We start from the raw sequence: 27,785 nt of genomic DNA on the forward strand, positions 1-27,785 counted from the left end.
GTATGGGGAAGAAAGGTGATTTGAGTGCCTTTGAACGTGGCATGGTTGTTGGTGCCAGAAGGGCTGGTCTGAGTATTTCAGAAACTGCTGATCTACTGGGATTTTCACGCACAACCATCTCTAGGGTTTACAGGGAATGGTCCGAAAAAGAAAAAAAATCCAGTGAGCTGCAGTTCTGTAGGCGGAAATGCCTTGTTGATGCTAGAGGTCAGAGGAGAATGGGCAGACTGGTTCGAGCTGATAGAAAGGCAACAGTGACTCAAATCGCCACCCGTTACAACCAAGGTAGGCCTAAGAGCATCTCTGAACGCACAGTGCGTCGAACTTTGAGGCAGATGGGCTACAGCAGCAGAAGACCACACCGGGTACCACTCCTTTCAGCTAAGAACAGGAAACTGAGGCTACAATTTGTACAAGCTCATCGAAATTGGACAGTAGAAGATTGGAAAGTCTGATGAGTCTCGATTTCTGCTGCGACATTCGGATGGTAGGGTCAGAATTTGGCGTAAACAACATGAAAGCATGGATCCATCCTGCCTTGTATGGAGCATCTTTGGGATGTGCAGCCGACAAATCTGCGGCAACTGTGTGATGCCATCATGTCAATATGGACCAAAATCTCTGAGGAATGCTTCCAGTACCTTGTTGAATCTATGCCACGAAGAATTGAGGCAGTTCTGAAGGCAAAAGGGGGTCCAACCCGTTACTAGCATGGTGTACCTAATAAAGTGGCCGGTGAGTGTATATATATATATATATATATATATATATACACAGTACAAACCAAAAGTTTGGACACACCTTCTCGTTTAAAGATTTTGCTGTATTTTCATGACTATGAAAATTGTACATTCACACTGAAGGCATCAAAACTATGAATTAACACATGTGGAATTATATACTTAACAAAAAAGTGTGAAACAACTGAAAACATGTCTTATATTCTAGGTTCTTCAAAGTAGCCACCTTTTGCTTTGATGACTGCTTTGCACACTCTTGGCATTCTCTTGATGATCTTCAAGAGGTAGTCACCGGAAATGGTCTCTCAATGTACAAAACTGATAGAGACATACCCCAAGCGACTTGCAGCTGTAATTGCAGCAAAAGGTGACAAATCAAAGTATTAAGTTAAAGGGGCCGAATAATATTGCACGCCCCACTTTTCAGTTTTTGAATTTCCACAAAAATTTAAGATCACCAATAAATTTTGTTCAACTTCACAATTGTGTTTCACTTGTTGTTGATTCTTCACCAAAAATTTACATTTGGTATCTTTATGTTTGAAGCATGATATGTGGGAAAAGGTTGAAAAGTTCCAGGGGGCCGAATACTTTCGCCAGGCACTGTATATATGTGTACGTGTGTGTGTATATATATATGTAATATATATTAGCATATGAGGTCCTTTAGCCAGGTGCAGGATCAGTCAGTGTATGTAACTGTATATCTGTGCACAGTATAACACATCCAGTGTACACATTGTTGTTATACATCATCCGAGGTCTGTAGTCACAGTACATCATGCGAGTCTTTATACTGGCTGTGCTGTACTGTGTGCATGGACATTAGATGGTCCCTGGTGTTTTAGGGAACATTTGGACCTGGACCCACCAGCAGTTTGGTCAGGTCCATTGGCCCCTGTAATAAAGTCATCTGTCCTGGCAACATCCTGTAATAATGTCCTCCATCCTGTGATCTGTATGTAATGATGTTCCTTGTCCTGTATCAATGTCTGTCCTGTATGTAATAATGTCACAGTCCTGGGCCCTGCAAGTAATAATGTCCTTGTCCTGGGAACTGCACTTATTAATGTCTCTGTCCCGTAATAATGTCCCCATCCTGGGCCATCTATGCAAGATTGTCCCTGTCCTTGACCTTATATGTAATAATGCCTCCCATCCTGTAATTATGTTACCTTTCTGGGTCCTGAATGTAATAATGTTCTCGCCCTGTAATAATGTCTCTAGCCTGGGCTTTGTATGTAATAATGTCCTGATCCTGAGCCCTATATGATAGAATGCCCCCATCCTGTAATAATGTCACTGTCCTGGGCCTTTATGTAATAATATCCCCTGTCCTATAATAACGTCACCGTCATGAGCCCTATAAGAAAGAATGTCCCTGGCCTATAATAATGGGGCATTGTATGTAATAATGTACCTGTCCTGTGCCCTTATGTATTATTTTACCAGTCCTGGGCCTTTTATATAATAATGTTCACATCATGGGCATTGTGCTTAATATTGTCTTTTGTCCTGTAATAATGTCCCTATTCTGTGCCTTGTTTGTAATAATGTCCACATCCTGTAGTAATGTCCCCATCCTAGGCCCTCTATTTAAGAATGTCTCTGTCCTGAAATAATGTCCCCATCCTAGGCACTGTATGTAGGAAGGCCCCATCCTAGGCCCTGTATGTAGGAATGTCCCTGTCCTGGGCCTTTATATATAAGAATGTCCCCCCTCATGTAATAATCTCCCTTTTCTGGACTCTCTATGTAATAATATCCCCATCTATAATGTCACATCCTTGACACAGTATGTTAGAATGTGCCCATTCTGTAATAATGTCGCCATCCTGAGCCTTATAATTAATAATTAGATGGTGGCCCGATTCTAACGCATCAGGTATTCTAGAATATGTATGCAGTTTATTTATGAAGTTTTCAGAATAATGCAATTTATACACAGGATTCGGTCGGCCAGGCGCGACCAATTAGCGAAGCGTGGTTCAAATTCGGCACCAATTCGCGGCCGGCCGGGCGTGACCAATCAGTGAAGCCAGGGCCTGCTCCAGGTTTTTGAGGGCCCCGGGCGAAAGAGTCTCAGTGGGCCCCCCTCCATAACACTTACTACGATTCATGATGCACAGATACAGCAGAGAAATAAAGCACAGCCACGTAGCATATAACACAGCCCATGTTGTATATAACACAGCCCACGTAGCATATAGCACAGCACATATAGCACAGCCACGTGGCATATAACACAGCCGAGTAGTATATAACAGCCCATGTAGCACATAACACAGGCCACGTAGTATATAGCACAGCCACATAGTATATAGCACAGCCATGTAGTATATAGCACAGCCACATAGTATAATGCACATCCACGTAGTTTATAGCACAACCCATGTAGTATATAACACAGCCACATAGTATATAGCACAGCCCACATAGTATATAGCACAGGCCACGTAGTATATAACACAGCCCACGTAGTATGTAACACAGTTACGTAATATATAACACAGCCATGTAGTATACAGCACAGCCACGTAGTATATTGCCCAGCCACGTATATTGCACAGCTACGTAGTATATAGCACAGCCCACGTAGTATATAACACAGCCACGTAGTATATAGCACAGCCCACATAGTATATATCACAACTCACGCAGTATATAACACAGCCACGTAGTATATTGTTCAGCCACATATATTGCACTGTGACGTAGTATATAGCACAGCCCACATAATATATAGCACAGCCCACGTAGTATATAGCACAGAGATGTAGTATATAGCACAGCCCATGCAGTATATACAGTAACACAGCCCATGCATTATATAACACAGCCCATGTAGTATCTAACACAGCCCATGCAGTATATAGCAATGTGGGCACCAAATCCCTCTTAAAAAAAATAAAAATAAAATATAGCTATATACTCACCTTCCGGCGGCCCCCAGATCCAGGCCAGGCATTTAGCGATGCTCCTCGCGACACTCCGGTCCGAAGAATGCATTGCGGTCTTGCGAGATGATGACGTAGCGGTCTCGCGGGACTGCTACGTCATCATCTCGCGAGACCGCAATGCATTCTTCGGACCGTAGCATAGGCAGCATCAATAGTAAAAAGTTGGTCTCACAGGGTTAATAGCAGTGTTAACGGACTGCCTCACACCATGGCATAATGCGGTGTAACGCAGCCATTAACCCTGTGTGAGCGCTGACTGGAGGGGAGTATGGAGAAGGCACTGACGGAGAGTAGGAAGGGGCAAATTCGTGGCCGGTCTATGCCGGCCGTGACCAGTCAGCGTCGCGGGATTTCCGAGACGGACAAACAGATGGAAGTGACCCTTAGACGATTATATAGATAGATGTCCCCATCTTTTAATATTGTTCCTGTATTGTGCCATGTATCTAATAATGTTCCTACCTTGTAACAATTTCCCTATCCTGAGACCTACATTTAAGAAAGTCCCTGTCCTGTAATAATGTCCCTGTCCTGGGCCTTGCATGTAATAATATCCCCTATCTTGTAATAATGTCTCCATCCTGAGCGATATTTGTAATAGAGTCCCCATCCTGTAATAATGTCCCTGTCTTGTGCCCTGAATGTAATAATGTCCCTGTCCTGTAACAATGTCCCCATCCTAGGCCCTGTATTTAAGAATGTCCCAGTCTTGGGCCCGATATGTGATAATGTTCCCATCTCTGACCCTGTATCTGATAATACCCCTGTTCTGGGCCCTGTTTGTATGTAATAATGTCTTCCATAATATAATAATATCCCTATGCTGTGCATTATATGTAATAATGTCCCCATCCTGTAATAATGTCCCTTTCATTTGCCCTGTATGTACTAGTGTTCCCCATCCTGTAATAATGTCCCCATCATGGGTCTTGTATGTAATAATGTCTGCATCCTGTAATAATGTCCTTGGCCTGGGACCATTTTGTAATAGTGCCCTGCATGTAATAATATCCCAGTCCTGTAATTATGTCCCCGTCATGTAATAATGTCCCCATCCTGGGCCCTATATGTAATAATGTTCCCGTCTTTGACCCAGTATGTGATAATGCCCCTGCCCTGTGCCCTGTTGTAATAATATTCCCCTTCCTGTAATAATGTCCCTATCCTGGGCCCTGTATGTTACAATGATTCCCATCCTGTAAGAATGCCTCCATCCTGGGCCCTGTTTGTAACAATATCCCCATCTTGAGCCCTATATGTAAGAAAGTCCCTTGCATGTAATATTATCCTCTGTCTAGTAATAATGTCCTCATCCTGAGCAATGTTTGAAATAATGTCCCCATCCTGTAATAATGTCCCCGTTCTAGGCCCTGAATGTAATAATGTCCCATCCTGTAACAATGTCCCCATCCTAGGCCCTGTATTTAAGAATGTCCCAGTCTTGGGCCCTATATGTGATGTTTCCGTCTCTGACCCTGTATCTGATAATACCACTGTTCTGGGTTCTGTTCGTAATAATATCCTCCATCCTGTAATAATGTTCCCATCCTGGGCCCTGTATGCAATAATGTTTCCCATCCTGTAAGAATGCCCCCGTCCTGGGCCCTATTTGAAATAATATCCCCCATCTTGCAGTAATGTCCCTGTTCTGGGCCCTATTTGTAATAATATCCCCCATCTTGTAATAATGTCCCTGTCCTTGACCCTGTATGTAATAGTATTCCCCATCCTGTAATAATGTCACCATCATGGGTCTTGTATGTAATAATATTCACATCCTATAATAATGTCCTGGCCTTGGCCCTGTATCTAATAGTATCCCTGTCCTGTAATAATGTTCCCCGTCCTGTGCCCTGTATTTAATGATGACTCCCATCCTGTAATGGTATGTAATAGTGTCCTTATCCAGGCATTTTCCTCAAACACATTTAAATACAAAGAAATAAACAATTCCTCTCAGTTTTCCTTTCTCCTTTCTTTCTGCTCTATAACCGGCGCAGGGGCAGCAAGCGGCTCATGGCAGTGATATCATGCAAAGTACGCAACAGGCATGCCAACATGGGCTGCTGCCTCTGATAGGTCAGAGGTCACTATATCACAGCTGCAGATTAGGCAGGCGTCAGCGGGCCCACTTAGGCTACGTTCACATTAGCGTTAAGCTAATGTGCGTCGGGTTTGCGTCGGCGACGTAGCGGCGACGCATGCGTCATGCGCCCCTATACTTAACATGGGGGACGCATGCGTTTTTTTTGTTGCGTTGTGCGACACATGCGTCTTTTTTGCCGCAAGCGTCGGACCAAGAAAACGCAACAAGTTGCATTTTTCTTGCGTCCGATTTTCGGCAAAAACCGACGCATGCGTCGCAAAACGCAGCGTTTTTGCGTGCGTTTTGACGCGTTTTTGCGTGCGTTGTGCGCTGCGTCGCCGACGCAATGGCGCACAACGCTAGTGTGAACGTAGCCTAACTCCACAGGCCTGGCCGTGGTTGCACCCTCTGTTACAACGATAGCTTATGTACTTTCAGATTATATATACTAGAATATACAGTGTCGGCAAAAAAATCTTTACAAGTTCAATGAAACCACAAAATCTTAATATTCAAGTGGATTCAAGTGTTTTATTGTGGATATTTTATTACAATTAGTATTTTGTCACGTCACCCTTACATTTTATCACCGTCTGCAGTCGTTTAGGCATGGATTCAGCAAGGCTGGCTAAGTATGTGGAGTCCATGTTTACCCACAGTGTCTTCAGCACCTCCTTTAGATTGTTGATGCTGCTGGGTCGTGACTCGGACGACGCACAACCTTTGAGCCTCCCCTGACCAGCCTGAAAGTGCTCTCATCGCTAAACATCACTTTCTTCCACTCTTCAGATGTCCAATCTTGATATTTCTTACAAAAGGCAAGCCTTTTCTTCTTCATTGCTGCTGTGAGCAGGGGCTTCTTTGCGGCACGGCAACTTGGTAGACCCAGGTCCATCTGCAGGCGGTGACGAATTGTCCTAGTTGCGATGTTCTGGAGGAGCATAGGGTACTTGTTTTTTAGTTCAACGCCAGTTATAGAAGGATGTGACATCACTTCACGCTTCAGAAGCTTATCAATCCTTGGTGAAGCCTTCTTAGGTGTGCCAGAGCCTGACTTCCCCTGCGGTACCATCCCAGGAGGCAATGATGCCGCCGACCGCTTAAGTTGATAAATTGCTTCTCTTGACACTCCCGGATCTCTAGCTACAGCAATCACCGAATCCCCCTGCTCGAGCAGAGTCAAGGCACAGGATTTCTCTTCCATTTGAACCTTCTTTCGACCCCTTGTGGGAGATAATAAAAAACTGAGGGAGATAATAAAAGACTGCCTAATAGCAAAACTGGCTGAGCTGCACATAACAACCAATCGGAGTGCAGCTTTCGCTTTACCAGAGAAGTGAAAACTGAGCGTTGATATTTGCAACAAAGCCAGCTTTAATATTAGATAGTTTTTTATTATCTCCCCCATTGTGTACACTTTTAAAAAGTGAAATTATGATGTGGATTTTATATGTAAAGTTTTTTTTTTGCTGCGCAAGTGTAAAGATTTTTTTTGCCGGCACTGTACTACCACAATAATACAGTGACATGTAAAAGTTTGGGCACCCCTGATTAAAATTACTGTTATCGTGAACAGTTAAATAAGTTGAAGATTAAATGATCTTTAAAAGGGCTAAAGTGAAAGATGACACTTTAATTTTAGGCAAAATATACATACACACATGGTCTAAATTGTTGGTACCCCTCGTTTAATGACACATAAACCCACAATGGTCACAGAAATAACTTGAATCTGACAAAAGTAATAATAAATAAAAGATCTATGAAAATGAACAAGTGAAAGTCAGATATGGCTTTTCAACCATGCTTCCACAGAATTTAAAAAAGAAACCTCATTAAATAGGCCTGGCCCCCTTTCCAGGGTCCTGTGAATTAATTCATTCCTCTCTATGCATCAGTCATGTATTCTCCTGTATACTGTATGTGGTATAAAATGTATTTTACCTATGTGCACACATCCGATGTTATATAAAGAATAATATGGGACTGGTATAATGTCTGATGTCTGTTGTCATATTATATCATATTCCAATCATATATTTTCTGGTTTATCTATATATATAAAGCTGAGTGTATGCATGGGTGTGTGCATATATCAGGCCACTCCCACTCCACATAGCCCCTCCCACTCCATATAGCCACACTCATTCCACACGCAAAGGCCTGCTTGCTGCAGGTTCGGGATGCCGATCCTGATGATCACCGCATTCCCCAACATCTCTTCCATCCGCTGGCCGGGTCGGTCTCTGTCTGAGCCGGGGGGGTCTCTGCCTCTGTCTCTCCCCAGGGGGGCTCGGGCAGAGTTCTGCACCAAGTCTGTCTGTCACTTTTAGGGGAGTTGCTGGTCTGGTTCTCTCCGGTGGGGTCGGCGGTGTCTGGAATCAGGGAGCCTCTACCGCCAGTGATCAATGCCAATAGAGGGGCAGAATTTCTGCCTCACAGCGGCTCCGTGCTCTCCGTTATCAGTGTCGACGATGCCAGGATCTTCTCTGCTGTCTGAGTCTGGGGAGACTTTGATGATGTCGGGTTGTCTGTCCCTGGTGATGGGTCTTCTCCCTCTTCGGGGGGGACTGTCCCACTGGCTCTCGGGTCTTTGATTCTCCCCCGGTAGAGGAGCGGAGAGTACAGGGAGCCCCGAGATCCCTCTGGGGGGCTGAGTGAGGGAGGGTCAGGTCCACTCCACGACCTCAGGAACCGGAGACACATCATGAGCAGAAGAAGGGGAGGAGCGGAGAGACTGCATCTCATAGAGAGAGGGGGAGAGGGGGTGAGAGACAGCACACCCTGCATGTAATACAGGGGAGAGCTGCAGGGGCACCATGCCTGAGGGAGAGCATGGAGGCGGCATATCAGTCCTATTGTTAGCTCAGGAGGACACTCCAGTGGCTAATACCACAGCATTTGGGCACACAGTGCCGGTAACAGCCATAGGACTATGTCCAGTCAGAAAGAGCGGGAAGGGAGAAGTCTGCACCTCATGGAGGAGAACAGTGTCACTGGCACCCTGATCATACACTGCAATGCCAGGCCTGGAGCACGGCAGCGGGGGGGGGGTGATACAGAGGGGACCTGTGTATATACAGCTCTGGCAAAAATTGAGACCACTTAAAAATTTTCAGTTTGCCTGATTTTTCTCTTTATAGGTATATTTTTGAGTAAAATGTAAATTGTTCTTTTACTCTAGAAACTACTGATAACATGTCTCCGAAGTTCCAAGCATTACATTTTGTATTTATTTTCTGAAAATGAGAAATGGTCAAAATAACAAAAAATGCATTGCATGCAGACCTCAAATAATGTATTAAAAAACAAGTTCATAATCATTTAGAAACAACAATATTAATGTTTTAACTCAGGAAGAGTTCAGAAATCAATATTTTGTGGAATAACCATGATGGGCTGCCCATGACAGGGATTTGATGTGATATTCCTTTATCCACACCTTGATTGATCTAGCTGTGTGACATGGCGCATTGTCCTGTTGGAAAAAAACAGTCCTCAGAGTTGGGGAACATTGCTTGAGCAGAAGGAATCAACTGTTTTTCCAGGATAACCTTGTATGCGGCTTGATTCATACGTCCTTCGCAAAGATTAACCTGCCCAATTCCAGCCTTGCTGAAGCATCCCCAGATAATCAGCGATCCTCCACCAAATTTCACAGTGGGTACAAGACAATGTGGCTTGTACGCCTCTCCAGGTCTCCGTCTAACCACTAGACGACAGTTGTTGGGCAAAGTTGAAAATTAGACTCATCAGAGAAGATTACCTTTCTCCAGTTCTCTATGGTCCAATCCTTATGGTCTTTGGAAAACTTCAGCCTGGCTCTCCTTTGCTTCTCATTGATGAAAGGCTTTTTTCTAGCTTTATATGACTTGAGTTCTGCCTCTAGGATCTTGTTAGGAACTGTTCTTGCCGTGCACTTCACCCCAGCTGCCATTTGCCATTCCTTTTGTAGATCACTTGATGTCATCATGCAGTTGCTGAATGACATTTAAATAAGATGACGGTCAGTGGAGAGTCGTTTTTGCCCTCTGCCGGTCTGTATCTTTGTTGTCTCCAATGTCTGCTGCTTGACTGTTGTGAATTTGCTTTTTGCTCCCTCTAGTGGTTACTAGTTTTTTTTGACTCTGGTTTTTCTGTCATTCCTTTTATCCGCACCTGGGTCGTTAGTTGGGGGTGTTGCTATATAAGCTCCCTGGACCTTCAGTTCAATGCCTGGCAACGTAGTTATCAGAGCTAGTCTGCTGTGCTCTTGTCTACTGATCCTGGTTCCAGTTATATCAGCTAAGTCTGCCTTTTGTTTTTTGCTATTTGTTTTGGTTTTGTATTTTTGTCCAGCTTGTTCCTAATCTACATCCTGACCTTTGCTGAAGCTCTAGGGGGCTGGTGTTCTCCCCCCGGACCGTTAGACGGTTCGGGGGTTCTTGAATTTCCAGTGTGGATTTTGATAGGGTTTTTGTTGACCATATAAGTTACCTTTCTTTATTCTGCTATCAGTAAGCGGGCCTCTCTGTGCTAAACCTGGTTCATTTCTGTGTTTGTCATTTCCTCTTACCTCACCGTCATTATTTGTGGGGGGCTTCTATCCAGCTTTGGGGTCCCCTTCTCTGGAGGCAAGAAAGGTCTTTGTTTTCCTCTACTAGGGGTAGCTAGATTCTCCGGCTGGCGCGTGTCATCTAGAATCAACGTAGGAATGATCCCCGGCTACTTCTAGTGTTGGCGTTAGGAGTAGATATATGGTCAACCCAGTTACCACTGCCCTATGAGCTGGATTTTTGTATTCTGCAGACTTCCACGTTCCTCTGAGACCCTCGCCATTGGGGTCATAACAGTTTGCCAGGCCAGTATTAAATGTTTAATGCATTGCAGAAGAGGGATTATAAGAAAGAAGATTCTGAGTTTTTTTTTTTTTTTCTTCTTCCCCTTTACCTCAGAGTGGCTATGCTTGCTGCAGACATGAATGTCCAGACCTTGATTACAAGTGTGGACCAGCTGGCTACTTGTGTGCAGGGCATACAAGACTATGTTATCAGAAATCCTATGTCAGAACCTAAAATACTGATTCCTGAACTGTTTTCCGGAGACAGGTTTAAGTTTAGGAATTTCGTGAATAATTGTAAATTGTTTTTGTCCCTGAGACCCTGTTCATCTGGAGATTCTGCTCAGCAAGTAAAAATTGTTATTTCGTTCTTACGGGGCGACCCTCAGGATTGGGCTTTTTCGCTGGCACCAGGAGATCCGGCATTGGCTGATCTTGATGCGTTTTTTCTGGCGCTCGGTTTACTTTATGAGGAACCCAATCTTGAGATTCAGGCAGAAAAGGCCTTGCTGGCTATGTCTCAGGGGCAGGACGAGGCTGAAGTGTATTGCCAAAAATTTCGGAAATGGTCCGTGCTGACACATTGGAACGAGTGTGCACTGGCCGCTAATTTTAGAAATGGCCTTTCTGAAGCCATTAAGAATGTTATGGTGGGTTTTCCCATTCCCACAGGTCTGAATGATACTATGGCACTGGCTATTCAAATTGACCGGCGGTTGCGGGAGCGCAAAACCGCAAATTCCCTCATGGTGTTGTCTGAACAGACACCTAATTCGGTGCAATGTGATAGAAAAACCGCAAATTCCCTCATGGTGTTGTCTGAACAGACACCTGATTTAATGCAATGTGATAGAATCCTGACTAGAAATGAGCGGAAAATTCATAGACGCCGGAATGGCTTGTGCTACTACTGTGGTGATTCTACACATGTTATCTCAGCATGCTCTAAACGTATAGCTAAGGTTGTTAGTCCTGTCACCGTTGGTAATTTGCAACCTAAATTTATTCTGTCTGTAACTTTGATTTGCTCACTGTCATCTTATCCTGTCATGGCGTTTGTAGATTCAGGTGCTGCCCTGAGTCTCATGGATCTCTCATTTGCTAAGCGCTGTGGTTTTACTCTTGAACCATTAGAAAATCCTATTCCTCTTAGGGGTATTGATGCTACACCATTGGCAGCAAATAAACCGCAGTATTGGACACAGGTTACCATGTGCATGACTCCTGAACACCGCGAGGTGATACGTTTCCTGGTTTTACATAAAATGCATGATTTGGTTGTTTTAGGGCTGCCATGGTTACAGACCCATAATCCAGTCCTGGACTGGAAGGCTATGTCAGTCTCAAGTTGGGGCTGTCGTGGTATTCATGGGGATTCCCTGCCTGTGTCTATTGCTTCTTCTACGCCTTCGGAAGTTCCGGAGTATTTGTCTGATTATCAGGATGTCTTCAGTGAGTCTGAGTCCAGTGCACTGCCTCCTCATAGGGACTGTGACTGTGCTATAGATTTGATCCCAGGCAGTAAATTTCCTAAGGGAAGACTGTTTAATCTGTCGGTACCTGAACATACCGCTATGCGTTCATATATCAAGGAGTCTCTGGAGAAAGGACATATTCGTCCGTCTTCTTCCCCTCTTGGTGCGGGATTCTTTTTTGTGGCAAAAAAGGACGGATCTTTGAGACCTTGTATTGATTATCGGCTTTTAAATAAGATCACTGTCAAATTTCAGTATCCTTTACCGCTATTGTCTGACTTGTTTGCCCGGATTAAGGGTGCCAAGTGGTTCACCAAGATAGACCTTCGTGGTGCGTACAACCTTGTGCGCATTAAGCAAGGTGATGAATGGAAAACCGCATTCAATACGCCCGAAGGTCATTTTGAGTACTTGGTGATGCCTTTTGGGCTCTCCAATGCGCCTTCAGTTTTTCAGTCCTTTATGCATGACATTTTCCGGAAGTATCTGGATAAATTTTTGATTGTTTATCTGGATGATATTTTGGTTTTTTCTGATAATTGGGATTCGCATGTGGAGCAGGTCAGGTTGGTCTTTAAAATTTTGCGTGAAAATTCTTTGTTTGTCAAGGGCTCAAAGTGTCTCTTTGGTGTACAGAAGGTTCCCTTTTTGGGGTTCATTTTTTCCCCTTCTGCTGTGGAGATGGACCCAGTCAAGGTCCGAGCTATTCTTGATTGGACTCAGCCCTCGTCAGTTAAGAGTCTTCAGAAGTTCTTGGGCTTCGCTAACTTCTACCGTCGTTTTATCGCTAATTTTTCTAGCATTGTGAAACCTTTGACGGATATGACCAAGAAGGGCTCCGATGTAGCTAACTGGGCTCCTGCTGCCGTGGAGGCTTTCCAGGAGTTGAAACGCCGGTTTACTTCGGCGCCTGTTTTGTGCCAGCCTGACGTCTCACTTCCCTTTCAGGTTGAGGTGGATGCTTCGGAGATTGGGGCAGGGGCCGTTTTGTCGCAGAGAGGCCCTGGTTGCTCTGTTATGAAACCTTGTGCCTTTTTCTCTAGGAAGTTTTCGCCTGCCGAGCGAAATTATGATGTGGGCAATCGGGAGTTGTTGGCCATGAAATGGGCATTTGAGGAGTGGCGTCATTGGCTTGAGGGTGCTAAGCATCGTGTGGTGGTCTTGACTGATCACAAAAATCTGATGTATCTCGAGTCTGCTAAACGCCTTAATCCGAGACAGGCCCGCTGGTCATTGTTTTTCTCCCGCTTTGATTTTGTTGTCTCGTATTTACCAGGTTCAAAGAATGTGAAGGCCGATGCTCTTTCTAGGAGCTTTGTGCCTGATGCTCCTGGAGTCGCGGATCCTGTTGGTATTCTTAAAGATGGAGTTATCTTGTCAGCTATTTCTCCGGATCTGCGACGTGTGTTGCAGAGATTTCAGGCTGATAGGCCTGAGTCTTGTCCACCTGACAGACTGTTTGTCCCGGATAAGTGGACCAGCAGAGTCATTTCCGAGGTTCATTCCTCGGTGTTGGCAGGTCACCCGGGAATTTTTGGCACCAGAGATCTGGTGGCCAGGTCCTTTTGGTGGCCTTCCTTGTCAAGGGATGTGCGGTCATTTGTGCAGTCCTGTGGGACTTGTGCTCGAGCTAAGCCTTGCTGTTCTCGTGCCAGCGGTTTGCTCTTGCCCTTGCCTGTCCCGAAGAGACCTTGGACACATATCTCCATGGATTTCATTTCTGATCTTCCGCTATCTCAGGGCATGTCCGTTATCTGGGTGATATGTGATCGCTTCTCCAAGATGGTCCATTTGGTTCCTTTGCCTAAGCTGCCTTCCTCTTCCGATCTGGTTCCTGTGTTTTTCCAGAACGTGGTTCGTTTGCACGGCATCCCTGAGAATATTGTGTCAGACAGAGGATCCCAGTTCGTTTCCAGGTTCTGGCGATCCTTTTGTAGTAGGATGGGCATTGATTTGTCGTTTTCGTCTGCTTTCCATCCTCAGACTAATGGACAGACGGAGCGAACCAATCAGACTTTGGAGGCTTATTTGAGGTGTTTTGTCTCTGCTGATCAGGACGATTGGGTGACATTCTTGCCGTTGGCTGAGTTTGCCCTTAATAATCGGGCTAGTTCCGCCACCTTGGTTTCGCCTTTTTTCTGCAACTCTGGTTTCCATCCTCGCTTTTCTTCGGGTCATGTGGAGCCTTCTGACTGTCCTGGGGTGGATTCTGTGGTGGATAGGTTGCAGCAGATCTGGAATCATGTGGTGGACAACTTGAAGTTGTCACAGGAGAAGGCTCAGCGCTTTGCCAACCGCCGCCGCGGTGTGGGTCCCCGACTACGCGTTGGGGATTTGGTATGGCTTTCTTCCCGCTTTGTTCCTATGAAGGTCTCCTCTCCCAAATTTAAACCTCGTTTTATTGGGCCTTACAAGATATTGGAAATCCTTAATCCTGTATCTTTTCGTCTGGATCTTCCTGTGTCGTTTGCTATTCACAATGTATTTCATAGGTCCTTGTTGCGGCGGTACATGGTGCCTGTAGTTCCTTCTGCTGAGCCTCCTGCTCCGGTGTTGGTTGAGGGCGAGTTGGAGTACGTGGTGGAGAAGATCTTGGATTCTCGCCTCTCCAGGCGGAGGCTTCAGTACCTGGTCAAGTGGAAGGGCTATGGTCAGGAGGATAATTCCTGGGTGGTCGCCTCTGATGTTCATGCGGCCGATTTAGTTCGTGCCTTTCATGCCGCTCATCCTGATCGCCCTGGTGGTCGTGGTGAGGGTTCGGTGACCCCTCACTAAGGGGGGGGTACTGTTGTGAATTTGCTTTTTGCTCCCTCTAGTGGTTACTAGTTTTTTTTGACTCTGGTTTTTCTGTCATTCCTTTTATCCGCACCTGGGTCGTTAGTTAGGGGTGTTGCTATATAAGCTCCCTGGACCTTCAGTTCAATGCCTGGCAACGTAGTTATCAGAGCTAGTCTGCTGTGCTCTTGTCTACTGATCCTGGTTCCAGTTATATCAGCTAAGTCTGCCTTTTGTTTTTTGCTATTTGTTTTGGTTTTGTATTTTTGTCCAGCTTGTTCCTAATCTACATCCTGACCTTTGCTGAAGCTCTAGGGGGCTGGTGTTCTCCCCCCGGACCGTTAGACAGTTCGGGGGTTCTTGAATTTCCAGTGTGGATTTTGATAGGGTTTTTGTTGACCATATAAGTTACCTTTCTTTATTCTGCTATCAGTAAGCGGGCCTCTCTGTGCTAAACCTGGTTCATTTCTGTGTTTGTCATTTCCTCTTACCTCACCGTCATTATTTGTGGGGGGCTTCTATCCAGCTTTGGGGTCCCCTTCTCTGGAGGCAAGAAAGGTCTTTGTTTTCCTCTACTAGGGGTAGCTAGATTCTCCGGCTGGCGCGTGTCATCTAGAATCAACGTAGGAATGATCCCCGGCTACTTCTAGTGTTGGCGTTAGGAGTAGATATATGGTCAACCCAGTTACCACTGCCCTATGAGCTGGATTTTTGTATTCTGCAGACTTCCACGTTCCTCTGAGACCCTCGCCATTGGGGTCATAACACTTGACCTTGTTGTAATGGACTGCCGTCTTAGAAATTTTAAGGATGGAGGCAACATGACGCTCATTGTGTCCCTCTGCTAGTAAAGCCAGAATTGAGCCCTTCTTTTCCTCACTCAAGACTTTTCATTTCAACTCCTTTGACATGGTTAAAAGTTATTTTTTCATTCCTATTTCTTTTGGGATATTACTAGCACTTGTTTTGCCATCCAGCTTGTCTTATTGCAAGAGGATTGTGAACACCACATTAGTGTTTTTTTTATACTTTCCTTCATTAAATAAGATTTGGTTCAGGTCATCACCTAATCAGAAGCACATTAAAGGGAACCTATCACCCCGTTTTTTAAAGATTAGATAAAAATAGTGTGAAATAGGGGCAGAGCTGGGCTTTACATTAGTGCTTTTTTGGTGCCTTTACACCCCCGTTAGGCTGCCGAAATACCTTTGTGATGTGGCCGTTTTGTCCTGTCACTCAAGTTGGTCAGGTCGGATGGGCGTGGTCACAGCGCTGTTTGTCCCCCAGGATCCTGCTCATCATTACGTTGGTGGCGTAGTGGTGTGCGCATGTCCAGCAGGCGAATCCACTGCCCAGGAGATGAATAACAGCGCGGTCTTCGCTATTCAGCCGTTTACCGGTGGGCGCGGCCATCTTTCCTGTGGCCGCGCCTGCGCAGATGGAGCGCTCTGCTGCCCGGGGCTTCAGGAAAATGGCCTGCGTGTGCAGATGGAGATCGCGGCGGCCATTTTCCTGAAGCCCCGGGCAGCAGAGCACTCCATCTGCGCAGGTGCGGCCACAGGAAAGATGGCCGCGCCCACCGGTAAATGGCTGAATAGCGAAGACCGCGCTGTTATTCATCTCCTGGGCAGTGGATTCACCTGCTGGACATGCGCACACCACTACGCCACCAACGTAATGATGAGCAGGATCCTGGGGGACAAACAGCGCTGTAACCACGCCCATCCGACCTGACCAACTTGAGTGACAGGACAAAACGGCCACTTCACAAAGGTATTTCGGCAGCCTAACGGGGGAATAAAGGCAACAAAAAGACACTAATGTAACGCCCAGCTCTGCCCCTATTTCACACTATTTTTATCTAATCTTTAAAAAACGGGGTGATAGGTTCCCTTTAAGTAGAATGAAGTGTGCTCTGGAATTCAACTGACACTGGAATGGAATGGAATGGCTGTCAGACATGTAGAGAAGCTGATTTTTATAAAACTGTGCAATGGTCTCTTAATTTTTGCCAGAGCTGTATACACACACACTAGAAAATATTGGAGACTGCAATACCACAGCTGAAGCATGACAGTGGGTGAACCACAGTTTGTTACTATGCCCAGGCAATGTCAGGCTCTTCAGCTAGTTTGAACAAAAAACAAAGCAGAAAAGGTATTCAGAGGTACATTTAGTATTTAGTGTCCTATATTTATGTGTGACCACCTCTGCTTCATGTTTATGTCATTTTCACATTGCTGTACAATATGTTTTCTTTTTTGCTGCACTTTTTCAGACGGATTTGACCTGTAAAAGATGTCATGTGCATATACCCTAAGGCTATGTTCACGTGCAGCGTTTTTGCAGTGCCTTTTTATTTCTTTTACATTATCAGCAAAGTCTATGAGATTTCAGAAATCTTATGCACATGCACGTTTTTTTACTGACTGAATTTGAGTACTGCAGCATTTTTTCAATCTGCATCATGTAAATTCTTACAGCATTTTGCAGTGCTTTTTCATCCATAGAAAGTAATGAGAAAGTGAAAAAATACTGCAAAAAAGGAACAGCGTTTTCACAGAATTTTCTAAGTGTTTTGGTGAATAAAATTAATTGTATTAAGTTTGTACTGTGGACAAAGCACCCAAAAATGCTGAAAATGGGTATTTTTACTGCCAAAAGAGCAGGTGTTGGTTGCAGAAAAAAAAGCTGTGAACATAGCCTTTACTTGGTTTTGGTACCATATCTGTGTAGAACACTTGGTTGTTTTACTGCTTCTATGTAGTTAGCTTGATTCTAGTACCACTTCTGTGTAATGAGCTTCAGATCTTTGAAACCATATAAGATTTGCCAGGAATTACACCAGAAAATGTTATTTTTGGGAAAATTTGCTGAACCTGAGAAGTTCGAATTTAAAACAGTTTGATCATCTCTAGGTATGCGGATTTATAAAGGAAACACATCTCTCTGCTTTAATCTATACTAATAGTTAAATGTCCTTGTAATTTATACCAACCTGAATCAGAGCTCCTCTTCAGTTTCTTTTGGATCTGAAAAAAAAGAAAAGATACACTTCAATTGGTAGCTATGGGAAACAAGGACAGTTTTTCTATTAGAAAATTTTGATAAATCTCTTTTTGAATTGTGTGCTAAATCCTATCAACCATATTTGATTCATAAATTTCACAACAGTTAATACAATACTATACAATTAACATAATGCTTTCGTCAATACGATGCAAGTGTGCTCTAACACATTCCTCAACAGCCATTTATTTACCTCCCTTCCTTAATTTTAATATTTCTGTTAGTATACTGAAAGCATGCTCCAATAGCTGCTGTAACAGATGACAGCCAACATCCACATTGAGCACGCTCAACTCTTAAGATTGCTACATATTATTATTCATATAGCACCATTGATTCCGTGGAGCTGTACATGAGAAAGAGTTACATATAAATTACAAATATCACTTACAGTAAGCAAACTAGCAATTACAGACTGATACAGAGGGGCGAGGACCCTGCCCTTGCTGGCTTACATGCTACAGGATGGTGGGGAAGGAGACAATAGGTTGAGGGTTGCAGAAGCTCCGGTGTTGGTGAGGCGGTAGCTTCGGTAGTGATGAGGAGGCAGCGGGGTCAGTGCAGGCTGTAGGCTTACCTGAAGAGGTGGGATTTCAGGTTTCGTCTGAAGGATCCGAATGTGGTTGACAGTCGAACGTGTTGGGGCAAAGAATTCCAGAGGATGGGGGATATTCGGGAGAAGTCTTGGAGGCGATTGGATGAGGAGCGAATAAGTGTGGAGGAGAGAAGGAGGTCTTGGGAGGCCCGAAGATTATGTGAGGGAAGATATCGGGAAATGATTTCAGAGATATATGGAGGAGACAGGCTATGGATGGCTTTGTGAGTCAGTATTAGTAATTTGAACTGGATACACTGACGGAATTGGAGCCAGTGAAGAGATTTGTAGAGGGGGGAAGTGGAGGAGTAGCGAGGAGAGAGATGAATTAGTCAGGCAGCAGAGTTAAGGATGGACTGGAGGGGTGCAAGGGTGTTAGCAGGCAGGCCACAAAAAAGGATGTTGCAGTAGTTGAGGTGGGAGATGATGAAGGCATGCACAAGCATTTAAGTAGATTGACGGTTGAGGAAAGGATGGATTCTGGAGATATTTTTGAGCTGAAGGCGACAGGAGGTGGAAAGAGCTTGGATGTGCGGTTTGAAGGACAGGGCAGAGTCAAGCGTTACTCCGAGGCGGCGGACTACTGGTACGGGGGAAAGCGTGATGTTGTTAATTACGATAGATAGGTCAGGTAACGAAGATCTATGAGATGGAGGAAAGATGATGAGTTCAGATTTGTCCACATTGAGTTTGAGGAAGCGAGAGGAGAAGAAGGAGGATATGGCTGATAGACACTCCAGGATTCTGGACAGCAGAGAGGTGATATCTGGGCCAGAGAGGTAGATCTGAGTGTCATCATCAGCATATAGATGGTACTGGAATCCATGGGACTTTATGAGTTTTCCCAGGCCAAGTGTATAGATTGAGAAGACTAGGGGTCATAGAACAGAGCTTTGGGAGACTCCCAACAGAGAGAGGGTGGGATGAGTAGGTAGTGTAGGAGTGGGAGATGCTGAATGTGCAGTTGGAAAGGTATGAGGAGATCCAGGATAGGGAGAGGTTTTTGATGCCAAAGGAGGAGAGGATCTGTAGTAGGAGGCAGTGGTCAACTGTGTCGAAAGCAGAGGACAGGTCTAGATGGAGGAGTACAGAGTATTGTCCTTTAGCTTTGGCTATAAGTAGGTCATTAGTAATTTTGGTCAGCGCTGTCTCAGTTGATTGATGTAGCAGAAACTAGATTGTAGTTTGTCAAAGAGAAAGTTAGATGAGAGGTGGGATGAAAGTTCAGCGTGGACATGCTGCTCCAGGAGTTTGAAAGCGAATGGGAGCATACATAAGGCCAAAGACCGGGCTGTGGGTACCAACAAGGCATCGTCTCCAGAACTGCCGGGGCCACGTCCAGTGTTGCAGGGGGGAAGGAAATGGAGGATGGAAAGGACCCATGACCTGCAGAGAGTGGGCGTGGTAAGTGAAGGAGGAAAAAGGGAGCTTTGCAAGGGAAGGGAAAAAAACTTCATGCCAAATCCACCGGCCATGACAGACAAAGCACGTCAAGTGGGAGATCGGGGAATGGGACTTCGGACTGTAGAGCATGTTGGAGATTACTTGTGGGTGGCTCCCAGCTGCGGAGAGCAGAGTGATAGACTAGGGGCTCAGTGGGTCAGACTGGTGACCGCCCGCAGCCGTCAGAAGAGTTGGAGCAGATCTGTTGGGCCTAAAGACCGCAACACCGGCATCAGCTGGCTTTCAGCTTTTATCTGTGGAGAAGTGATCAACATCAGACTCACGTTTAGTGGAACAGATACTTGTATACACTGTTGCCTTAACTTACCCCGTTCTTTGCACTCTCTAGTTTAACCCCTTTGCGACATGCACGGTATTTGTACTGCGCTGCGGGAACTGCATTTGTGCCAGCAGCAGTACTGGTATGGCGCCACGACCGCCGAGGTCTCACGGTGAGCACCGCGGAGATCACGTGTGCCGCCCGTGTGCGGCCTGAGGACCACATGGACCGTGCAGGAGAGACAGTGCTACAGTAAGCGCTGTCCCCAGCATGTGGTGCGTGTGGTGCTGAAGGCGGCATTCATCTCTTGTACCCTGCAGCGCTCGCAGGAGAGAAGAGATGAAAAATCTTTTTTTTTGGTTAAAAATAAAATTTGGGGTCACCTCCCGCCTCCCACCCCCGTGCGCCCGCCCGCTTGCAGAAGAAATACTCACCCAGCTCCCGCGATGCCTCCTCTCTGCGCCGGCAGCTTGTCCTGTGTGAGCGGTCATGTGGTAATGCTCATTACAGTGATGAATATACGGCTCCACCCCTATGGGAGTTCATGATGTGACACAACCCAACGGGGGGTCGGTCAGCAGACAGCACAACACACACAACGGGATGGAAATGGGGAGAGGAAGACCCTACTGATAGGGAAATGGGGGATTATCACCACCTGAGCTCCAACCAGAGCCTGTCCCTGCACTCCCCTAACACCCTAAGTGGGTCCTTCCATCCACCGCCATCAGGAACCTCATCCCTCGCTGTCACCTAGCATTGCCCTGGCTAGTGCACTGGCCGGCAATGGGCGCTAGCCTCACCACTGCAGATAGTATCATGCAGTGGACAGTGACAAACACGAAAGTGACAAAGAGAAAACACCACACTTAGCTTCCAGACTCCGCTGCCAAGCTCCACACCGCAGATGGTACAGAGACCAGACTCCAAACTCCAGAAACAGCAAGCACCAGAGAGCTGCCATTGCAAGGCTGGTCTGCATAGAGATACCCTATCACCAACAGTCAGCTGATGCATCAGGTGACCATTTAAAAGATGGCGGGAGTGGTAACCATCCACATCAGCTGACCCAGCAACTGCAGTTGCAGCAGATTGCCAGCGAGAGAAATACTCACATTAACCCCCTGCTGGTCCTGAAAGGAAAAAAGCTACATTTAAAACAGAGTGGAACCAGAGCAGCCACAAATCCAAAAATGGATCATGACACCAAGTTTCCTGTGCCTTTGTAGCTCACACATCCCCAAAACATTAGCAATCCACCTCCATGCTTTACAGTAAGAATGGTGTTCCTTTCATTATAGGCCTTGTTGACTTCTCTCCAAAGGTAACCTTTATGGTAGTGGCCAAAAAGTTCAATCTTGGTCTCATCACTCAAAATCACCTTGTTCCAGAAGTTTTGAGGCTTGTCTCTGTGCTGTTTTGTGTATTGTAGGGCAAGATACTTTGAGGCATTTTTGCAGTAATGGCTTTCTTCTGGTGACTTAACCATGCAGCCCATTTTTCTTTCTTTCTGTTTTTTTTGGGGGGACATTGGTAACTTTAAGTGGATACTCAAGGGTATTTGTTGTTGGAAGGTGGCACTTGGGATATTATATCCTTCAAAGGAGCATACAGGCCTTTGCACAGTAGGAGCATTACTGAAGCACTGAATTTTATAAGAAACTCTATAATTCAGCTACTGACCCTTCAATTTCTCCCTATAATTCTGAGAATACTATCGCATTTTTTTTTTACTTAAACTTACCCAAAACTGATACAGCAGAAATGGAAATTTTATCTGCGCCATTTTCAGCTAAAGAAATAGAGGACACAATCAAGAAACTCAAACTACAAAAATCTCCCAGACCGGACGGCTACACCAACGAATTCTATAAAACTTTTTCAAATTTATTATCCTCATGTTTGGCTCAGGTCTTTAACCAAGCAGCAATACTCGGAACATTCCTTAAGGAAATGTTAGAAGTGACGATCATATTAATACCCAAGCCAAAACGTGTTTTAGGTATGGTCCAAAACTACAGACCCATATCACTGATCAACTGCGATATTAAAATCTACTAAGATTATTGCAGACAGACTGAATAATATTCTTCCCCATCTTATCTGACAGTACCAGGATACTACTTAATATTTTAAACATGATTAAATCATCAGGCACCCCCTCAATTTACCTTACACTCAACGCAGAGAAAGCATTTGATAGGCTCAACTGGGACTATTTGAAAGACTCTCTGATCAAATTTGGCTTTAACCATAAATCACTATCCTCAATTTTCGTACTATACTCAAATCCGAGTGCAAATATTTACGTTAACAATCACTTATCCGAATCTTTTCTCATATCCAATGGAACCAGACAGGGTTGCCCTCTCTCCACTCTTATTTATTCTGGCTATTGTACCCCTAGCTGACAAAATAAGAAACAACCCTCCTGCACTACCCCTACGAGACAATTCAAAATCAGCTTATTTGCAGATTATATTTTTCTAACGCTGATAGACACTATCAAATCAACCGACGCTTTATTATCTACTCTTGAATCCTTTTCAACAATTTCATATTTTAAAATTAACTGGCAGAAATCTAAAAGTCTATATTTCTTTATTGATAACCAAACCATCAACTATCTCGCTGATGCAACTAATTTTGAATGGGTGGACAGGTCACTTACCTTGGGATAATTATTAGTGATGAGCGAGTGTATTCATTGCTCGAGTGGTCTCCGAGTATTTGTAACTGCTCGGAGAATTAGTTTTCCTTGCCTCAGCTGCATGATTTATGGCTGCTAGCCAGCCTGAGTACATGTGGGAGTTGCCTGGTTGCTAGGGAATCCTCACATGTATTCAAGCTGTCTATCAGCTGTAAATCATGCAGCTGAGGCAAGGAAAACTAAATCTCCGAGCAGTTACAAATACTCGGAGATCATCATCTGATCTGGAACTTATTACCAAAATTATTGCTAAAGATCTGAAAAGTTTTGGAAACTTTGGTCTTTCTTGGATGGGAAAAATACCAGTTATTAAAACCTTCATTTTGCCAAAAATTTTATAAATCTTTAGGACTCTACCTCTAACTATTCGATAACATTTTCTGGACAAAATTAAAGCGACTATCAACTCTTTTTTTATGGAATGGGAAGAAAGCTAGGGTAGTGTCAGATGTATTATACAAATCCAAAAATAATGGAGGTATTGCCCTCCCCAATATTAAAGCTTATTATCTATCTAGCTTGGTTAAACACAGCATATACTGATTCAACAAAAATAAGCCCCCAGCATAAACCCAATTAGAATATTCATTCAATAATTACCGTCTCCTACAAGAAATAATATTTAATCACCTATTCAAACCATATCTACCTAATCCTAAATTTCTCATCTCCCAGGCACTGATTAATGCTTGGACTACACTAGCCAAACCTGACAAGAAAAGAAATAAACTATCATTCATATTTTCCTGGTGATTAGGAATTCCCTGGCATTGTACTGGATAAGAGTAGATGTACCTAAATTTTTAGATATTTTGGGAAAAATATTGTTACACTACTCATTAGAACTATGGTTTGCCATTATTATTGGCAACCTAAAAAAGCACTCTAAAAAATGGGATAAATGGAAATCAATTTCTGCTATTTCCTAAATACAAGAAATATCTTGGTGTTTAAACTGTTTCTTGACTATTGGAGTCAATGTCTGGCTGATGGATATTACTTGCCAATCTGGTCAATACACAATTTTTGTATTCTTGTTGGTTTAACTTTATATACTGGTCACTAAGAACTTCCAAATCTTAATATAACTTTAAGGTAGATACACTCTACAACTGCTTAAATTCCATATACAAATGTGATGGAATTTTGTATTTACTGAGTTTTCTAGTTTTTATTGTTATCTCCTTCCCCTCTCACTTTCCCTTTCCTCCCTTCTAGTTATACCTCCTCCTCCCATCTCATTGGTTCTTCCCTTTCCCATCCTCATCCCCCCTTTAACAAATTTTAAAATCAATAAACACAGTTAAATAACAGTCCAAGTAACACTGTATGTCTGAGAAATAGAAGCCTACAAAATGTTTGAAAGCTTTTGTTCACTTTTAGAGATCACAGAAATATTCACAAAGTAACACTGTATGTCCGATTGGAAAAATGAAAAATATGGAGATGCTTCTGAGCGATTGTAAAAAAATCCCAATATGTCAAAAAGTCATATAACAATGCATCCATTTGTTGGGGGAGGAGAGGGTAATTGAGCTGCAGTCCATAAGGATTGAATGACCAAAAGTAATAATAAAATGTATTCAGAGTGATTGCAATTACTACTGAGACAGCTACATTGCATATATTAAAAAATGAAATACCTTTATACAATGCGTTTCTGCTTCAGGAGCCTTCATTAGATATATAAAAATACATAACGTGAGATATTTATACTTGTCCCCATTAGTTATGGGTGTGGTTTTCTTGCTCAGAACATCCATCCAACCATCCATCCATCCATCCATCCAACATGGGTGTGGTTTTCGTGCCCTTACTATTGTGAATCCTATAGGATAACGTGTAGCAGGAAATAGTAAACGGTAATATGATACGGTCACCTGGTGAATATTGTAAGGCTTCGTTATACTGTGCACACAGGCCTAGACAAGCACTCTCTCCCTACAATACAAAGTGCCAGAGAGCCGTGCAATGCTGTCAGTGTGAAAGCCGGGCAGCGCCTGTCCTTTTATAACATCTGATGATGTCACACATGTGCTGTTCACTATGAGACTAAGGTATATAATTTAATCGTGATGAACGAACGTGCTGTCCACTACTCGTTACTCGCCCGAGTATTGCTATGCTCAGTGTACTCGGGATTTTCGGTAATATTCGGCGGTAACTGCAGTCTCCACCCAGCAGTTTTGGCGGACTTTAGAGACCCAAACACGGTGCAGGGATTGTCTGCCAGGTCGTGAAACTTTGCAGCCATCTTTGTTGTGGCCGTGCAGGGATTGGCTGGGCAGTACAGCATCATCCCGAGTATAAGAGACCTGGCACCGCCCTGCTCGCCGCATTCTGTTCCTGTTTCAGCTAGAGTAGGGAGAGCTGCTGCCGAGATAGGGTCAGAATCATAGTTTTAGAGTTAGTGTAGGTCTGCAACTCTTACATCCACAACTCCTGAGAAACCAAGTCCTTTTTAGGGCTAATTTGTGGGACCCGATATTGCAGCGCGAGGCAGGCAGGGCACAGCATATCCACATCAGTGCAAGGGCTGCAGTTCCCAAAGCTCCATAGCTGCCTGCTGCAGCTTATTTACTGTCTATATACTTTTTTTTTTCCATAAATTCCCCCCAAAATTTTTTTTTTATAAAAATATATATATATATATATATATATATATATATATATATATATATATATATATATATAGTCTGTTCTGTCAGCCTGAGGCCTGTTGAAAAGTGATAGTTTGTCAGGCCTACGTAGCATAGCTGTGTGTGCTACCCTTGTGCCCCTTTTTTGGTGTTTTAAATTCACCAAAGAAGGCCACATACAGTATATCTGTCTGCTCCAAGTTTGGTCATTGGAGGCCGGTGTACTTATTTTGTGGCTGTGTGATACTCAAATTCTATACAGGGCTATATAGCATCCAAAAAAATTGAAAAGCCACAGATTTGCCAGTGTGGTATTTCCATTACAGCCATCATATATCTCTGTGCTCTAAGTTTGGGCATTGGAGGCCAGTGTACTTATTTTGTGGCTGTGTGATACTCAAATTCTATACATGGCTATTTAACATAAATTAACTTAAAAAAAAATTGAATGCAGTCTGTTAGGTCAGACTGAGGCCTGCCTGGTGTTTGGGTTTGAAAAATCGTTGATTTGCAGGCATACTGATCACATATTATTTTACTAGTAATAAAGACATTTTTGTTGAGCATTTGAAAAAGTGCAGTAGTCCATTTAAAATGGCTAAGGCAAAGGGCAAGGGACGGGGAAGTGGACGTGATGCTGATGGTGCATCCAGAGGATAAGGCCATGGGCCAGGTGAAAGTGGGCAACAGCAAAGACCCACATCTTCTCACTCGACCTTCCTGTCCCAGTTTCTGGGGGACATAGCACACCACTATTGAAGCCAGAGCAGTGTGAAACAGTTGTTGGTTGGATAGCGGATAATGCTTCCAGTCACTTAGCCACCACCACCACCTTGTCTTCCAAACAGTCAAGTCTGAGTAGCCGTGAGTGTGGCCAGGACATTCCTCACCCTGATCCTCCTTCCTCCCACCATGCCGAGTGCCCTGAGACAACTGATCTCACACTTGGACACTCTGAAGAGCTGTTCAGTTTTCCATTTCAAGATTCAGAAATCTCTGCCAGTCAACTTGAAGTGGGGATAGATGAGATCGCATGTAGAGATGCCCAAAGCTTTGACCAGCCCCGGTCACAAGAAGGTGATGGTGGGAAAGTGTCACAAGAGGTTAATAATGATGAGATACAATTGCCAGAAAGAAAGAAGGAGGAGCAGGGTGCGGATGTGGAAGACGAGGTGGTGGATGACATAGTGACTGACCCAACCTGGCAGGAGGACATGCATAGCAAGGACAGCAGCACAAATAAGGAAGGAGGCATATCCTCAACAGGCAGGAATAAGCAGTGTGGTGGCCACAGACAAAAGGCATGCACCCATTCCCCGTAACACCAACATGAGTGAAGTTGCCATTCCACCTGTGAGATATTCCCGAGTCTAGCTATTTTTTAAACACTCTGCCGATAACCCCAAACAGGCCATTTGCTGCACCTGCCATGCCTGCATCAGCAGGGGTAGCAAAACAACCAGCCTGACCACCACCAGCATGATCAGGCACATGAAAGCAAATCACCCGACTTTGTGGGCCGAACCCCAGGCTCCAGGACCACTGCCTGCTAGTCACACCACTGCTTCTTCCACTGTTTTGCGTAGAAGCCAATCCTCAGTACACCGTGCATGTGAAGATGCCTCTAGCCCTGCTCCTGTTATAGCCCACAGTCAAGCAGCACCATCAGCAAGCCCATCAACAACCTTGTCCCAGCACAGCATTCAGTTGTCTATAACCCAGTCTTTGGAACACAAATGGAAATATCCAGCCAACGCCCCACAGGCCACAGTCCTCAATTCTTATATTTATCTTCTGCTTGTGCTTAAAATGCTGCCTTTTATCCTTGTTGAGATGGAAGCTTTCCGCAACCTGATGGCGGCGGCCGTGCCAAGGTACTCGGTCCCCAGTCGCCACTATTTCTCCCGGTGTGCCGTATCGGCATTACACCAGCATGTGTCCCACAACATTACTCATGCCCTCAGCAATGTTGTTACCGGGAAAGTCCACATAACCACGGACACGTGGACAAGTGCTTGTGGGCAGGGACGGTACATCTCAATGATGGCACACTGGGTTAACATAGTGGAAGACGGGACCCAGTCGGACCTTGGGATGGAACACATCCTCCCCACGCCGAGAATTGCTGGCCCTACGTCAATCAGGGTTGCCTCCACAGTCTACAGCTCCTGCACCTCCTCCACCTCCTCCTCTT

The 27,785-nt window shown here is 44.5% G+C and overlaps 1 protein-coding gene across 1 annotated transcript in view; it reads right to left on the reverse strand.

Annotated features, from left to right (window-relative positions):
• The window catches only part of CCR6 (C-C motif chemokine receptor 6), a 132,466-nt gene that overhangs the window by 14,058 nt on the left and 90,623 nt on the right, over positions 1-27,785 (reverse strand). Inside the window, exon 3 of the mRNA XM_077292791.1 lies at positions 17,854-17,887. The gene's annotated coding sequence lies outside the window, so the exon portion shown is untranslated. The remainder of the gene's footprint in view (positions 1-17,853; positions 17,888-27,785) is intronic.

The sequence above is a fragment of the Ranitomeya variabilis genome, chromosome 2 (assembly GCF_051348905.1).
Source record: "Ranitomeya variabilis isolate aRanVar5 chromosome 2, aRanVar5.hap1, whole genome shotgun sequence".
NCBI lineage: Eukaryota > Metazoa > Chordata > Amphibia > Anura > Dendrobatidae > Ranitomeya > Ranitomeya variabilis.